This window comes from Marmota monax, unplaced genomic scaffold (assembly GCF_021218885.2).
Source record: "Marmota monax isolate L192 unplaced genomic scaffold, Marmota_monax_Labrador192_F-V1.1 WCK01_AAM20220418_F8-fsc00018, whole genome shotgun sequence".
Lineage (NCBI taxonomy): Eukaryota > Metazoa > Chordata > Mammalia > Rodentia > Sciuridae > Marmota > Marmota monax.
The window spans coordinates 13,945,809-13,963,906 of NW_026692201.1; the positions used below are offsets into that span (position 1 = coordinate 13,945,809).

The 18,098-nt window shown below is 34.2% G+C and overlaps 1 long non-coding RNA gene across 2 annotated transcripts in view; it reads right to left on the reverse strand.

Annotated features, from left to right (window-relative positions):
- Positions 1-1,956: 1,956 nt before the first annotated feature.
- The window catches only part of LOC131423648 (uncharacterized), a 100,887-nt gene continuing 84,745 nt past the window's right edge, over positions 1,957-18,098 (reverse strand). For both annotated transcript variants that reach the window (XR_009225498.1, XR_009225497.1), the window contains one exon: positions 1,957-2,992. This is a non-coding gene — a long non-coding RNA (uncharacterized LOC131423648). The remainder of the gene's footprint in view (positions 2,993-18,098) is intronic.

The window sequence follows — 18,098 nt, forward strand, 5'->3', positions numbered from 1 at the left end:
AGACTCTAAAATTAACTTAAAGAAAATCTGTGACCTTGCCATGAATCTTACTGCTCATTATTAACTACTAACTAACATATGATAGAAAGAAACTTTGCTTCTTTCAATATTCACAACTCTTCTATGCTTCTTTCTCCACAATTGTACACCTTTGCAAAGTTACAGTTCCTCCCTTCAGAAATTGTCTTGTATCAATGTTTCCCTTATATCTTGTAAATTTCCTACTCTCTGCCTAAATGGAAGACTGACTGCTCCTCTGGGCCTACGGAGAGGAGAAAAAAAGAAAGTCAAAAGTTATCCAAACTTAGCTGTTACTTGATCTTCCCCAAGGAAAACCAAATGAAAAACAACAAGAATAGTTTGTAAAGATCAGACAACCTTAACAGAAAAATTTAACCAGGACTGCATAAGAGATTTGCATCCTTCCTGCTAGCATGACTGACTTGATTTTGCTAGAAATGCGTCTCCTTGACAACATCCCAACTCCCACATACCCAAAGTACATTCCAAAGTCTTCCTCCACTAGCCTAACCATAAGAAGGACCTGACCATTACTTCTGCCTAATTCCTGATTTTTTATTTCTGATTAGAGAAGATGGTGAGAAGCAGACTTATCAGGGACTCATGGAGTAGAATTATGTAGGAAAGTATTTCTATCTCAAAAGAAATGAATCTGCTAGAAAGGTGAACATATTAATTTCACCAGAGTCTCTAATGCAGTCTCTTATTTGGTGGCACTCGGCACATAGTAGGTAGTCAGTCAGCATCTTTTCATTTATGTTCTTTAAGGGCAACACTAGGCTTTATAGAAGCAGGAATGCCTGCTATACTCTTCTTATTCCATGTCCTTTGGCTTAAAGGTCACTTGTAAATACAAGCATTTTCAATGAACTCAGCTCCTAAGTGACAACTAAAATTGACCAAGAAATCATATAATTTATTAACTGTGTAATCTTGTTTTCATTCTTTTACCTTAGTGCATCTTTCTTTTTCTCAAAGTTTCTGGGATTTAATAACTGAAATATCTTTGGCTGAGTCATGCTGCTAACTCCCATTATGTGTTCAGCTAATATTGTATCTTTCTGCTTGAATTTCTTTTGACACCTTTGTTCTGCCAAAGTTCCTTCTGGTAAAAAGGAATTCGCAGACGGGAAAATGAGTGGATAGAAAGGGGAGAAAAACACATACACATGCACACTTTGAAGTGAAAAATGAACCAAAGTGCAACTTTTGTTGAATTGTAATGGGTTCAGCCACAATACTTTTCAGAGTTCTTTTTCCTAAAGAGATGTGTCAGTGATTCACCTTGAATGGAAAATTGTTGCATCCTATCTGAACAAGGGTCTGTTGTTTTCCTCACAGTTTTCATCTACAGCTGATGTCAAACTTTATATATTTCAGGCAGGGTCAAAACTGTTGTTATTCAATGAGTCTGGAGATGAGCTCTTGCAGAGGTTCTCAGGTCTACAGATCAAACTTGGAGATGTGAATTCTTTGCTGTTAATTTGGATCTAGTACTTGGAGAGGAAATGTGCCACTTCTGTAGTTAGAACAAAAATGTCCCTTGATGGTATTTCATTTATGTGCAAACTACTCAGAAGATGAAAAGACATATAATTATTTCCCCAAATACTACAGATCTGACAAACTGTGAGAAAATTCCTGATTCAAATAATAAATGTTCCTTCAAGGAGCATCCTAAAGAAACTTGAATCAGTTTATCATTTCCCCACCAAAAATTTACAATGCCAGGGGTCTTTGTGAAAAAAAAAATTACCAGATTATCAGATTGGAAAGCAAACCACACAGTTACTCTCTTACTTTGTTACATTATTTTAAGGGGAAATCTTTTATTTTCTAGGACATGTTTCAGATGGACAAAACCATAAACATCACAATTGTATTTTTTTCCATTTCAATTTTATTTCAAAAATTTTAAAATGTTTTCACATAATTTTGTTTCTGAGACTAACAAATTATCTCTGAAACAGTAGGATAAATATGAGTATCCTCATTTCACATGGGTGGAAATAGTTGTGCACAAATATAACTTTCCCAAGACTGTGCAATTGCCCACAGAGCCCACAGGAGTAAACTAAAGCTTCTGAGTTCAATGCTCTTCCACTGCACCTACCAAATTAGTTAGTCTGATTCCTTCAGGTGAGTAAAGGTAGAATTCTGGTACAGTCAAAAGGAAGACTAATAATGTTCCTAAAGAAAATATTGAATCAGCTAAAAGAAAAATAAGAATCAAGGAAAAAGGGAGTTAGCAATGATTGAGTTATCCCTTCATGCCAGGCATTGAGTAGATAGCTCTACTTAAACTGTGATCTCATTTTATCTCCATAGTGGCCAGATGCATTCGATGTAATGATCACCACTAACAATTAGGAAACTTGAGTTTCCAAAAAGCAAAATATCTTGCTCAGGATCACACAGCTTTAGAGGCCAGAGTTTTTTAAAACAGTTTATCGCCCAAGTCAGTGTTCACTTTAATAAGTGTAAACTGCATAACCTGAAAGATCAAGGGCAGCTCTATAAACTTCTAGAGCAAATTCTGTAGATGCTTACTCAAATTGTTTAGTTATGCTAAAGCATGGTCAGCAGGCAGACAGGGAACCTAACTTCTATGGAAAAATATATAAGGAAGAACTTTGCAGTTCCAGGTGTCCAGCCACATGCACAGAATATTGATAATACTGAAAGCAGATTGTCACTGAATATTAAGTATCAAATGTACTATCAGTGAAACCACAAAGTAAATTGTTAAGTACCATATAAAATGAACAGCGGTGTTACTTTTGGGAAATAGTATAATTTAAAAACACATTCCTTTTAGCAATAATCATCATGTTATATATTGGATATTCAGAATTTGTTCATCTTACACCTTCACATTTGTTTGGAATATTTTGATTGTGTTTTAAATGCAAGATTCCATAGAAAGAGGATCAATTTTTTTTCTTTGAAATCTTCTCCCAAGGAAATGAGGCTGCAGGACAGAAAAGAAGAACAACAAAAATATGTTAATATGATATCAGTACTTCCAACAACTATAGTTGACACCATCACAAAAAAAGTCTTTTGTTTTTTAATTAACTATAGCAGCAAACTTCTTTCATGAAATAATGGGTTTTGATGGAATTATTTGAGGCTCAGCTAGGTTCAGAGCATGCACAGGGTCTTACACAATTAAGAACCAGAAACTGGTTCTGACTTATTCCTAGTCTATGCATAGTGTTTATTTCATGACAACTAAACCATGTTTTCTTTTTAGTATAAATGGGAATCCACATATTCAAAAATCCTCTGAATGATCAGCCCCCCTGAGGACCTCAATTATTATTATAAAAAATAATAACAATGCTAGTGTTTGTTTTGCTTCTGAGGAAATTAAACAGCCACTATTCTTTGATCAAGTTCTCTCTAGATATGTGAGCAAGGCATTCACTATCATAGTTAAATATATTTCCCTACCTCCATTTAAAAGGGAACACAATTATTCACATTAGGAATCTGAGACCCAAAGAGTTTATAAGACTACACAGAGTTAATAATAGAACAGGAAGAACAAATTTTAGCTCATAACTTTCTAACTCATCTAGCTAGGCAGTCAACCAACACAACCATCTTTTCTGGAGTAGCAGAACAGTCTCAGATCATGGCTCTTTTAAGTGAGTGGGAAGATTAGAGTTACATAACATCTTTCATTTCCAGTCAATTTTTGTCAGTAGAAGCCATTTACATTCTGGCAACAAGAACCCCCTGATATTCCTCTTGGCATATTCTATGTAGAAGTCAGCCTGCTGTGACCTAGAAAACAGTGAATTCATTTGCATAATCAGTACACTGTCCTTGCTGAGGTATATTTAGAAGGGCCACGTTTGCAAGAATGTGATCAAGATGCTTTTGAGAAAACCCACTTGCCTTTTCTTTTAAGCCTTGGCAGAATGTTCTATTTAGGAGGGGCTGCAATTTCCTCACAGTGTGGGGTTAATGTAGTATTTTAAAAGAGGGGGATTAATTTATGGAACATATAATTTCAGAAGCAGTCTTCTTCAGGAAGTATGAATGCATTAAAATATATTTATAAATGTCAAAGCTGTACATGCCTGCTACAAGAAATTGGCATTAATTTTTTAATCAAATACAGGAAGAAGGTATCTTGTGTTCCTAGAGTGTGCACTCATTCATCATATCCTTTGGCCAGGTCACTTAAATTTTCTTGGCATCCGTTTCTTCCTTTGGGGAATGAAGGTAGAATTCAGAGATCATTGGCTTATTGTCCCTATGTAGAAGTTGGCCAATATAGATGTTTTATGCATCAGCTCAGTGCTTTAAAGAAATGTGAATATGAATGGAATTTTAATACTTCTCTTAATTGGCTAGTGTTGCACATACCTTTTCTCAGAAAAGAAAGAGCATCTTTTCCATCCCTCTCAAAATTACACACTACATTAAATTGCTCAGCCATCGTTTTTATCACTCCTGCTTCTTTAATTGTCAAGGTAAATTTGATGCCTGGATAAAAGGATTTCCTCACTTGAAGTATCTTCTTTGAGAGCTATGTGAATATACAGACTGCAGCTGGTGAAGCAGGACTGTGAGGCTCTGGGCTATGTTACACTCTGCACTAACCTGCACAGCTGACTGGAGCAAACAGGGCTGAACTGCCTTCCAAGGGGAACCATCTATAAAGTCACCAACAAATGACTAGAATTCTCATGACAATTGTGTGGAGTCTATCCTTACATCATAGTTAGAGGAGAATATGGATATCATCAACTTGCAATGTATATAATTCTAATTTTGATATATAATCTTTTTCTCTATTCTGAAACTTTTCAGGACAAGGTAGCCAACATTTTCCTTTCAAGGACTACATACTGACTTTCCAGTAATAAAACAAAGAATGTTAGGAACAAGAGCAGCTAGGGACAGCTAGCTAACCCCTTCATGTCTTGGTCTTGTGGGAAGTACTGAAAGCAGCTGCCCCTGCCTATATATTATGAGGTGAGAAACCAGGAAAATCAAAGGACAGGTGTAAATAAAATGTTTGTGTGAAACAGAAGCTGAAAGTCATGGTATATAGTGTTGAGAGAATAATCTGAAAGTGGTTATTTTGTATTTTGGCCATTTACTATTATGTAGTGTAAATGTAAAATTGTATTTGTTATTGATAGTAATAATATTGATAGCCTATTGAGAATAATTTTCCAAGAAGCTCTTTCTGTACATGAACTATAAAAAAGAAAATGCATGTTAAATAAAAAATTAAGTACTAAATTTTCATTTTGTAGAAAGTTAATGAAGAAAATGTAATATAGATAAACTATTTTTAGCACTTACTATCTTCCATGGGAACAATAGTAATATCACTAACCACATGAGAACTGGTAGACACAAATTTGCTGAAAAACTATCAGCACCTATGTTAATTACTATTTCTTTGAGAAGGTTGTGCCCAAAGACAAAATGCTGACAAAACTTTCATTAACATCAATGATTTTTGTTCAGAATTAATCTTTTCAATTCCAAGTTTTCACATAAGTATGAAAAGTGATGTTATAGCTGTTAGCAATTGTCTCCATTAGCAGAAGGTGAACTGTACAGTTATGTAAAGCCAGGCCTTTATGGTATCATCAGATTTTTCAAATAGAAAACAATTAAGTTCTTTAAGAAAATAACTTAAGTATTTTTTTCAGATAGTAAATACTTTTAGGTCTGCTGGTTGTGTGATCTGTGTCACATCTATCTAACACTGCTGCACAAAATAGTCATAGACAACAATTAATGACTAGATTATAATAAAACTTATTTATGAAATGTAAAATGTCCTTCAAAAAGGAATTAGTTAAATATGATAAATTATTTGAAACTGTCATTTCTTTAGGTCTTAATTAAGTATCAGCAATTCCATATTGTTCAATTTATGAAATTATTTTCGACTCAGGCAATGGAAATACCACTCTGATATGTTTAAAAAAAAAGAAAAAGAAATGAAAAAAGAAAGAGACTTTATATATCACTTTAAATATATATACAATATGTAAAGAGATTCATCATATATTAACTAAAAAGGCAGAACTTCGTGTAAAGTATGGTACATTTATGTGAAAACATAAGTAAAACCCTCATTTTTACATTATTGCTAAAAAAAAAAAAATCCCTGGAAAAGGAAAAAATAAAGTGTTAACAGTGAGCAGAGGTAGGAGAGATGTGACTGTAGATTTTAAGGGTAGAAGATATTCCCTGTTTATAACTTATTTGTTTTGAAACTTGAATATTAGTAGAAGTGAAAGTTAACTAAGATTTTTCTTAAAAAATTATAGTTGTAGATAGCATGCCTTTATTTAATTAATTTATTATTATTTTTAATATGGTGCTGAGGATCAAACTCAGTACACCACACATGCTAGGCAAGTATTCTGCCACTGAGCTAGAGCCTGAGCCTGGAATTTAAAAAAAAAAAAAATTAAAAAGCCTGTAAACAACTTTATGTATCATTTAGAATGTATCCTCAATACATTCTGTTTACATATTTGTTTGTTACCTTTTGCTTATAAATGTGGTAAGGTGTTGTCTCTTCCTCTTAACAGTAAGAACTTACATAATATTACCAAATGACTGCTGTGTTTTGAGAATCTATTAAATCTCATTAGTCAAGGTTTTAGCAGCTTTGCATGTATTTGTTTTTTTTTTTTATTATGTCACTTCAATAATACTGTACCTATTATCATTGCCTTTTTATGGTAGTATGAAATCCACCCTTTTAACCAAATGTCACACACTCAACTAATTTTACTAATGCTATGAACTATAAGCAGCTCTCAAGAACTTATTGTATAACTGAAACTTTCTACCAATTAAATATAGCAACTCTTCATTTCTCCCTCCCTCTTAGTTCTGGCACCCACCATTTTAGTCTCTGCTTCTACAAGTTTGGGTATTTTAGATACCTTATGCAGTTGGAATCACACAATACTTGTCCTTCTGCAAGTGCTATTTTACTTCACATAATGCTCTCCGGGCTCATCCATGTTTTGTTGGATCATATGGTATTGTTCTATTTTAAATTCTTTTTATGAATTTTTACACTGTTTTCCGTTCCCACCCACAGCGTATAAGGATTCCAATTGTCATTGCATTGCTAAAGGTGCAGAATGAAGATTCAGATAGAGCAAGTAAATTGTTCAAAGTTACAATCTTCAGTGTGATGGACCCTCAAACCCTTATCTCATACCAAAGACTATACTCTGTAGTTTTCTCTCACTCTTATTCTAATTTTTTCTTTGTTCTCTCCTGCCTTTCATTATCCCTTCTTCTAAGTTACTATCCCTTAGTGTCTAGTAAACTTAACACCAAACCCTCTTCTTTAGTCAGCTTTTCAGTGCAGTGACCAAAATACTCAACAAGAATAACTTAGAGGAGGAAAAGTTTATTTGGAGCTCATGGTCTCAGAGGTCTCCTTCCATAGATGTCTGAGTCTCTTGCTCTAGGCCCAAGGTGAAGCAGCACATCATGGAGTAAGGGCCCAACTGAGGAAAGCAGCTCCCCTCATGGCAACAGCAAGGAAGCAAAGAAGCAGACTCACCATTTCCAGCCATATCTTACCTGCCTGCAGTTACTACTCAGTCCATTCAAAGTGGGATGGATTGCTTAGGTTATAGCTCTCATAATCTATTTTACCCCTGAATATTCCTGCATTAGCAGGAGCTTTTGGAGTACACCTCATATCCAGCCATAACAACTTTCATCACTGTTCTATATAGGTTAAAAGAAAAACACTGTATTTGAGCAAAGAATGACTCATGGGGCTGGAACTGTGGCTCAGCCGTAGAGCGCTCGCCTAGGACAGGCAGGACCGGGTTTGATTCTCAGCACCACATAAAAAAAAAAATAAAGGCATTGTGTTGTGTCCATCTACAAAAAAAGATTCATATTCTCTCTCTCTTTCTCTCTCTCTCTTAAAAAAAAAAAAAGAATGACTCATAAATTGGGCTGAACCAGAAGAGAGTTAGAGAGCTTTGCCCCATAGTGTGAGTGAACTTTATAGACCAGATGTGGAAACAAAGTAGAAAAATCACCTGATTGGCTACTGCCAATAGACATCTGACTTATTAGGCATGGTGTGATGAGGTATTTGCCTTATTTGGAATTGTCTGATCAGTTGGTTACTTGTGATTTACTACATCTCAGAAAATTGTGATTGGCTGAAACCTAGGTATTTATTACAAAAATATATATACTCCTAAATTAGGTTCAGGATTGTTCAATACCAAGTTAAGTTGTAGTCTGTTATGTAGAAACTCATAGAAACCTCAGGTTACTGGCTTCCCACTTATTAATGAACTAAGTATTTAATAAGTATTAATAGATGAATCTCAAAACTTTACATGTAAGTCAGAGCAGATTGACTTGTAACAGCCTCTGACTAGCAGGTTCACTTTTCCACCGAGGATACTGTTGCCTTACACCTAACTCTCATACTCCCTACAGAGCTCAACATAGACCTCATTTATTCCAAGAAGTCCTCGGGATGACCTTGGGTCCTGTATTTAGTGTGTTAGCAGAAGCATACTTTGCAGTTATTACAGATTTATCACTCTAAATTAAAATTGTCTATGCCTTAAATTCAACACATGAAATTGCCAATATTCACTCATTTTTTAGCTACAAATGTAGATATTTCATGTAATTTAATCTAAAGTATGTTTCTTGCTATAAGTAATAAATTCCTTGAAAGCAAGGATTATGTCTTGATCATAATAAATTCCCAGACTTAGCACAGTGCCTTGAATGTAGCAGGCATTCAACTTAATTTTTGTGCAAGTGAATAAATAAAATGAAATAAATGGGTAAGTAAATTAATGAACCAACAGAAAATTTCATGCACATTATGAAAAAATGAAGACTAATTAATCTATTAGAAAGCAGCCAATTAGTCCCACCTCTACTTATCCAAGGCTGGATAACATAAATTTATGATAGAAGCTATATTGAAGTTTCAAAACAAAGATATTTTTGTCTTATAAAACCTTCAATTACCATAGAAAAGTAAGCCTAAATGAATATGAAATCAATAGGATTTATTGTTTCCTTCACCCTTGTTCACATATTGCTGCTTTTAGCATGATGAATAAAAAGATGACTGCAAGTTTACTGTTTTAAAGGTATTCCTTTAAAGATTTTTATAAGTGAGACTGTTACCTAAGACCTTACCCAGCATGAAGTGATTTGTGTATGACATTTGAAACTAGTTTATTCCTTCTACTGATGGCCCCACAAAATATAGGGCTGAGAAAAATATATATGATTAAAATGTACATTAAACAGGATTTTTTTAAAGTGACCTAAGTAGATACCTTCAAGTCAGTGTTTATATCATCTATTTATGATTTTATATCCTTCCTAGGTGCTTTAAGAATGTAAAACACACAGGTTCCTGCAGTGGCCTAAACTCTTACTAGTGGTGCCTAAAAGAATAATGATGGAAATATTCTCTTTCTGCTCTGTCCACATAATGGCTACTGATAACTTAAAAGGTGACTAATACGGCAGAGATATTTTTATTTCATTTAATTTTAGTTAATTTTAAATTAAATAGCCACATATAGCTAGTGGCTACTGGATTAGAAATCTCAGCTTAAGAAATTTCCTTTAAAAAACTAAAAATTGTTTCTCAGGGTGATTTTAGCCCATTTTCTTTTCTTCCTGTTTCTTGCAACTAACATTTCCTTTCTGTTGTTGTTGCTGCTGCTTCTCTTTTGCCTGAATAAATGCTTTGCTGTGATGGTCTGTGGATATAAACTCCCTTTGTCTTCTTGTGTAAGAAAATGTCCTCAGTTGCTCAAACTCTTTAATAGTCTTTTGGCTTATATGAAATTCTATGCTGACAGTTATCTTTCCTCAGCATTTTGAAGCTGGTGTCCCGTCATTTTCTGGCATTTGGTGTTACTGAAAACAGCTATTCAGCTCATTTTTCTCTCTTTTTATCGTAGTGTTTTCTGTATCCTTGATACTCTATAATTTCACTATTAAGAATCTTGGGATGAATTTAATGCTATTCTGCTTGGCATTTAAAGTGGGCTTTTGACCTTAGTACTCATGTCTTCAATTTTGGAAAATATTTGGCTGTCATATCTGCAAATACAACTTTTCCACTACTCCTTTTTTTCCTTTCTGCAAACTTCAGAAATTTCTCAGTCAATCTCCCATGGCTCCTCCTCTATTCTCTCCTTGCAGGACTGAGTAACCAGTGAACTGAATGAGGGTCCTGGTGACATCCTGATCCTGCTCACTAGTTTGCTCCTTAGGTTGTGTCAATTGAGCTTTGTCCTATCCCAACACATCTAGCCTTTTTTAAATTTAATAATTTTGTATTTGTATCTCAGCATAACTTATTTTAATGTCTTTTTGAGACTCCAATGTTATTTTCATGCCATCAGAATCAAATTATTATTTTGGTTGTTGACTAGGGGAATGGATTTTTCTTTGGAATTTTGGATGGCTGGTTCATATGAATGAAAGATTTTCTCTCTCCTTCCTCAACCTTTGATTGAATCTACCCAGGCCCTGAGAACTTACTCAGTTGTATATTGATGACTAGGGCTTCTTCCCAGATCATATGTTAAATGTTGCAAATCTTTCTGTTACCACCAGGTAGTTTGGATCAATTCCAGATGAACAGGATATGTTGATGTCCTTCTAAATTGTAAGCTGGTGTGTTAAGAAATCTAAAACACCCAGGAAATTGTCTGCAGCAGAAGTGTTTATACTCTTTTTATGGGCAGGGACCACTTTCCCCATCAATGGCCAGGGTTCAGTACCTGGTATTGTAAAAGAGGTTTAGTCTCCTCTGCAGGGGCTAAACACCCTTTGAATTGTTCCTTCTTATGGATGTGAGGTCCATTAAGATCATAACTTCAGTTCTTTTCATGGCTGTGTATTTCTATCCAGTTTCTAGATCACAAAGATTAAACATGAGAAAAGGTTATTCTCATGTTTGTTTTCTCTAATATTACGTTTAGAACAGAATATTGCTTCCAAACATAGAATTATGATGTTGCCTTGATTTCTTTGTTTTTTTCTGCCATGTGCTGATTCCTTGAAGGTATGAACATAAATTTCCATCTTCATATCTTCAAAAACTAAAACAATGCACAATTCTTAAGACTTATAAATAAATATGCTACTAAATAAATAGGTTATATAAATGTTCCCCTTCTCCTGAAATCATTGGTTTTAATTACTTTTACTTAATGCAGATTATGCTGCTATAACTATATAGAAATTATATTGAATGAAAGCCAGGAAAGCATTGGTAGCTTTTTAACTGAATTGTTCATAAATGTTCACACAAACCTGTGCACAACTCCTGGGAGCCAAAGAATAAGTTTCTTGACCTGTAGATAACTTTTATTCACTGTAGATCATCTCTACTCAAAACTGGTTTAAACATTTGAATTGTGTTGGACAGTTACACTTTAGTTCTAAGGCAGTTTCACCTGAGTATTACAGTAAACATATTCAGAGCAACTAAACTGTAGCTCACCATGTTTATATCTTAATACACAACACATTCACAGAACACCTCAGATCCTTGTTTGAAATCTACTTATTTTCATTTTGTACAAATACTGTCAAATTTTGGCTCTCTGGTTTCCCAGAAGACCATAAAGGAAGGAGATAGATGATATAGGCAAGCAGATAGGTATGTTGAAATCAATGCAAAATGAATACTGATAATCAAGAACGATAATGATTTTGCTAAATCTATTTTGTCTTTTGTACATGGAGGATCACTATAGTATAACTTAAAATAACTAATAGCTCATAATTTATATTTACTCACTGAGGAAAGGTTAAACAAAGCTTCACTCTACCCTGATTAAGTGGTTAGGGTAAACTTGGTGGCTACTGTAGTATAACTTGAAAAATGATTTGGTAGGATTCAAAATGATATGCTACCCCAGAACAGTAAACAGCTTGAGATGCATAGTTAAGTTGTCTCAGTCTTGTTTAAAGTTTTTTTTCCCCAAAATCAGCATTATAATTTTAAAGAGAATAGGGCAAAGAGAGAGATTGAGAATTTTAAGAGTGAGCCAACAACTGAATGTCCTAGGATAGATAAGAGATGGCAAATGTGATTCCATTATTTTCACACACAGTTTCAGTTCCTACCTCTCATCAAACAAAATCATCTAGGCTAAATGGGATACCAAGTTTTAAAGATGCACTTTGGGCGAGGGTACCGATACTGCAGAGCCAACCAATTACTTCATTGGGTTTTAATTCCAAACAGTGATTTGCTGCAAGGCCAGGGCTGGGATAGTTTGACAAATTTATGAAGCAATGGCATGTTGATTTCTAACATAGCACTTCCTAAGGAATTTTCAAGATAATGTGACTTTCCTTGATTTTGGCCATGTGTGCCAATTTTCTAAACAAAAGTACAATGGAGAGACAACTGTACAGTAATGAATGACATAAGTACTATAGGAACAGGATACTCCCTGAATTACTAATGCATGTATGCTTTGTGCCTTACTTATAAAAGGTTTATATTAATCTTTTAAATAAAAACTTTATTTTTTTCCTTGAAGATAAACAACCAAAAGATACTACTAGTAGTTTACCAGAATTTAACTTGTCATTTCAGACTAAAACTCTACATTTACAAAAGTACAAACCATATCTACCTTTTACCCTTTTATTTCTTCAGGACCTAGGATATGATAGAAATGAAATTAATATTCTAGTATCCATAAGTGAATGAGTAAACCAATCTAAATCACATGTAGGTTCTCAAGTCTTTTAGATGACTTAAAGTTAAGTTAGTCTAATTAAGGGTAAGGAACATATAGCAAGTAAAATATTTGGCTTTACTTGAAAATTGAAAAGGAGTTATTATATTATTAATGATGATGTCAATGGACTATCACATGTTCACCAATTCTGTCTCTGTAAAGAACTTTAGGATCTATGAGAGAAAGTAAAGTGACTTTTACATTATGCTTCAATTGAACATGACCTTGTTAATCAGATAAGAGTTGTAAAAGTTGATTACTATTATATATGAATGTATGTATGTATATGTGTGTGTATATTTATTAGGTAAGTATGTGTGTGAAATAGTCATATGTCCCAGGACATCTTCCATGTTGTTATATTTTAAATGAATCTTCACCACGCTCTCCCCCACACTGTTTTTGACCACCTTCTAGATTTCAGCATCACTAAGGTAAAGCAGAAACCACAGGATCTCTGAGTCTGTGTGCAAAAAAAACAGTTAATCCTTGTACAATATATTGTTAAATTGTTTGAGAGAAGTTGGAGATATTCTGAGTTGAGATTAGTCAATAACTGGCAACAGAGCAGAAGAGCCTTCCTTCCCTTGAAAATAAATGATCTCTCACAATGCATTAAGGGTCCTTCTTAGGAAATCCAAATACCACTTGAAAGAGTTACTTTCACTATGAAGCTGCATCAAATGTCAGCACGTTGATGGGAAGAAAATGAGCAAGAAATAGAAAATCAGAAATCCAAACTAAGCACAAGTCCATTTTCTCCTCCGAGAAAGTATAGTTTTGCTTTCTTCATATACCTGTTTTTCTTTTTTAATCTTTATTGTTGATCAGAACATTTTTCTCATTCCCTGAGACTTCTGAAAATCTATTCTTGAGCTTTTTAAACATGAAATTCCAAGCTCTACATTCTGTGTCTAAGGTCTAATCCTGCTCATTTGTCAACATGACTCAACAGCAAAGTTTTTAACAACAATGGTTTTGACTGCATTCTGTGTTTTGTTTAAGTTACAATATTCATATCACCAGAAAGAACAAGGTGAACTGTGTACCAGTTTCACATACCATTGTGGCCCTAGATTTTCAAATAATGACGACCTCATTTTAGTACAATGTACCTCAATCACTGGAATATTATATATTCATAAATGGCCTCTTTCTGAAAGCTATTTATAGGATAATTCTTGTGTTTTAAATACAAAGTCTTGGTTGGTTAATGGAGTCTAAATCTTTGGAAATTTGTTTGCTACACACACTTATACACAGGTCATACAACTTCAAATAAAAAACGGGATGCTTGATATAGCACTATAAAATCTAGAACAAACAAAAATGCCTGGCATATTTCCTGGCCTTCAATCTAGTAAATGAACAGACTATGTAAATTAGCAATAAAATAAGAAGGAAACTGGGCAAGCAGGAAAAACATAATAGGACAAAGAAATACTTTGTATTCCTGGGAGCATATTAGAGATAAAAGGAAAATATAAATCAAACTGAGAAAATGTCCTTTGAGTGGCTTCCTGATGGAACGGCACAATCACATGTTGAGAGCCATATGGGAGAGTTCAAACGGTTTTAGACCTGAGCCCAGAGGGCAGTGTGGAGCCTGGCTGGGAGAATAATTTGTTTTGTTTCTTGGGAGGAAGGCTAGAATGACTGATGCTTTGACAGTTCCTGCTGGCTGATCAGCAACTCCCCCCCCCTTTTTCTTAACCTCTTATGAGAGATAAGACTAGAAGGGCAAAGACTGTGTGGGAGGTGATGACAGGGAACAACACTAAAAATAAAAAGAGAGCCTGACATTACAAGTACTTTGTAGTCAGACACAGGAGTTGGATCTGATTAAGCTGTCGAGGTGACTTTATGTGGCAGCCTTTAACAAGCTCCTCCTCTTCAGACAAAAAAGACCAATTAAGTAAATGTTAGGGTGTTTTTGACAAAATCTGTAACACCATTTTCTTACATTTTTACTGCAGTTTTAAAAGACACAAGAAGATGTCAAAGGTAATTTTTCCTTAAAAAAAAATGGCCACAGGAAAAATATTTTAATTTTTGTTCACAGGAAATTACACACCAAAAGTTTAAATTTTGTGCAATATGCTACCTACACAGTAGAGAATTTCTGTTAATTCATTTCTAGCTAGCAAAAAGAACATTAGAATTAGAAATTCTACATTTAAAATACTTTTCATTGTTAACAAGTTTTTAAAAGTCACTAGTCTTCATAAAGATGTACTTACAGAAGTCTCAGTCCTTCTCAGCCCCTCTGGCCACACATTCTTTTCACCATTCTCACCCATTTCCTCTTGGTAACCAGTCTCCTTAGTGTCTGGTTTATTGTTCCTGTGTGTCTTTTCCCACAAATGAGCAGGTATATGTAGTTTTTCATATGGTTCCTCATTGTTCTTTCTCCTCTTTTATTTTTTTAACACAAAGTTGCCTATTACATATAGAACATATACTCTTTTGCTTCTTAAACTTTTACTAAATAAAATTCTAGAAATTATTCCTTATTATTTCAGAGATATTCCTCATTCATTTTCATAGCCACATTGTACTCCATTTTTTGAATGTACAACTACTTTCCAACAAATGTCTTCAGAAAACCACATGATGTATGTATACTTTACAATTACAAACATTTACTGCTGCAACAAATAACCTTGTACATTTTCATGACTGAAGTGTGTCTTTAGGATAAATTCTTGGAAGGAAGATTGTTAGGTCAAAAGGTAAATATAAAACATGCAAAGTGTTATTGCCAAATTTCTTTCCAGAAGACTGGTACTAGTTGTGTTCCCATTCATGAGAGCAAAATTTTCTCAAATTTTCCTAAAAAATTACCTTGCTATATTTTCATTTTTTGGTAAACTTATTGGTGGTAAATAGTACCTCTGTATTTTTTTAATGTATATTACTCCATATATGAGTTTTTCATGTGCTTAATAAACAAAATATACATTTGCAAATTATATTTGAGACATTAATCTTTTGTTGTGGCACATGTTGCAAATTAGATTATCATCTCTTTGGACTATTTATGATATGGGGTTTTTTTTGTCATGCAGCAAATCTTTTAAATTATTTTTTAGTTGTTTATGGACCTTTATTTTATTCATTAATTTATATGCAGTGCTGAGAATCAAACCCAGTGCCTCACGCATATGAGGTAAACACTCTACCCCTGAGCTACAACCCCAGCCCCAATTTTTATTTTTATATACTCAAATTTGTTAATTTGTCAATATTTTCTTCTGTTTCCTCCAAATTTTCAGTAAAAATAATTTGAAAGATTTTCACTGTAGGTTAAAGGGAAATTCATCCATGTTTTTTTCTAATACTTGTTGGATTTCATTTTTACATTTAGATTCCTAATTCATTTGCAAGTTTAGTCTTTGGTAAGAGAGATACATCTAATTTTATTTATTAAATTTATTTATTTAAAAGGCTATTTTTCAGGACTGGGGATATAGCTCAACGGTAGAGCAATTGCCAAGCATGAGAAAAACTTTGGGCTCAATGCCAGTAACATACATGCACACACCAAAACATACACACATGCACCCAGAAAAAAAGGAAGCATTTTTGTTCCAGTGAATTGAGTTGCCAGTTCATCACACACAGACTTTGCATGTGTACTTGATGAGTTCTATTTTAGTCTGTGAACATGTTTGTCTATTCACGAGACAGTGCCATATTGTTTTAAGTATGTAGGACTTACATTATATTTAATGTCTAATAAGGACAGCTTTTCTGCCATATTCTTTATATTTAAACTTTTGCTGGCTAGTTTCACATTAGTTTTTCTGTATGGATTTTAAACATTACACTTAACTCCAAATTAAAGCTTTTTTGTTATTTTCTTGGGTTTTATGCAATTTGTAAATTAATTTAGGGTTCACCTTAAGATAGTGAGACGCCATATCCAAGAATAACAGTTACCTTCCATTTGTTCAAGTTTACCTTTGTGATTTTCAGAATTTTAGTTTTGTTCATATATGTTTTATATATTATTGAGTTTATTCTTAGGTATTTAATCTTCTTTGTTACTATTATAAATGAGTTTTACTTTCCCATGATGTCCTCTAACTGGGTGTTGTTTCAAAGATTTTTATCAGTGCTTTTTGTGCAATATCTCAATTAATTCTCACAATTACCATGGGGGTACTTTTTTGCCCAAAGTTACACATCCAGTAGTAAATAGCAAAGAAGGGGTTTTAGGTTAACTGATTCAGTATACTGTAGAGGCTACATCTTGCTAATACTTTGTTTAGGGCTCTGATTTTCTAAAATCATATGCAACAATCTAGTATATTTTAGTAGCTCAAAGATACACCAAAGAGCAAGGAGTCAAATCTGCAAATTTTAACATGGTAAATCTGAACAGGTTTGGCAACTTGATTCCAAAGGTGGAGGGAAAATATAAGCAGGGGCAGCATAAAGTTCTTCCTTCTTGAAAGGAAATTAACAATTAATTTACTGCAGGTACTGACTCTACTCCCAAATTGTCTAATTTTATTTATTAAATTTATTGATTTAAAAGGCTATTTTTTGAGGACTGGGGATATAGCTCCAGTAATAGAGTGATTTGTCAAGCTCTGCCTAAACAGGAGGAGGAAGCAGAATATAGAACATAAGTAACTGGGCATGGGAGAACACAGTACACTTCCTGGATACATCTTTCCAGGTGTTGTGCAAATTTGGGGGATTAGAGATTGGAAACAAAGTGGGAGCCTGAACACTTGAAGGGAAAAAAGCCATCAGTAGAGAGGGATGATATAACCCAGTACAGCAAAGACACATGAGCCAGGACAATTACTACTGATAATGGCAGACAGATGCACAGTGGCCATGCAACAAAGGAATATCAGTAATCTTAGAAATGGAGGATACATCTGGGTGAGCCACAGCACTTCCCCATCTCAACCATCTCCTGTTGACCAATGAAAGTCTATGGGAACTGGACAGGGGCCCAGGAGTGATAGCTCCTACTGAGACAGCAGGAGGGCATGTGGCCCAGGGGCTCTGCTGAGCAAATTTGGTTTTCAGAATTTCATTAGCAGAGGGTCAGCTAGACATTACTATTTTGTTTGCCCTATAACTTCTTAGATCTTCCTCAGGTTAGTAGACAAACAAAACAAAACAAAACAAAACAAACCTGTTACATATTTTACATAGTGCTGATTTTTCTGAAAATGAAATTTTTCTGAATATAAGCCTTATTTACATGTGGAGATCTGATATTTCTAGGTAATCAATATGAAAATGTGCTCTCTGGAGTCATTTATG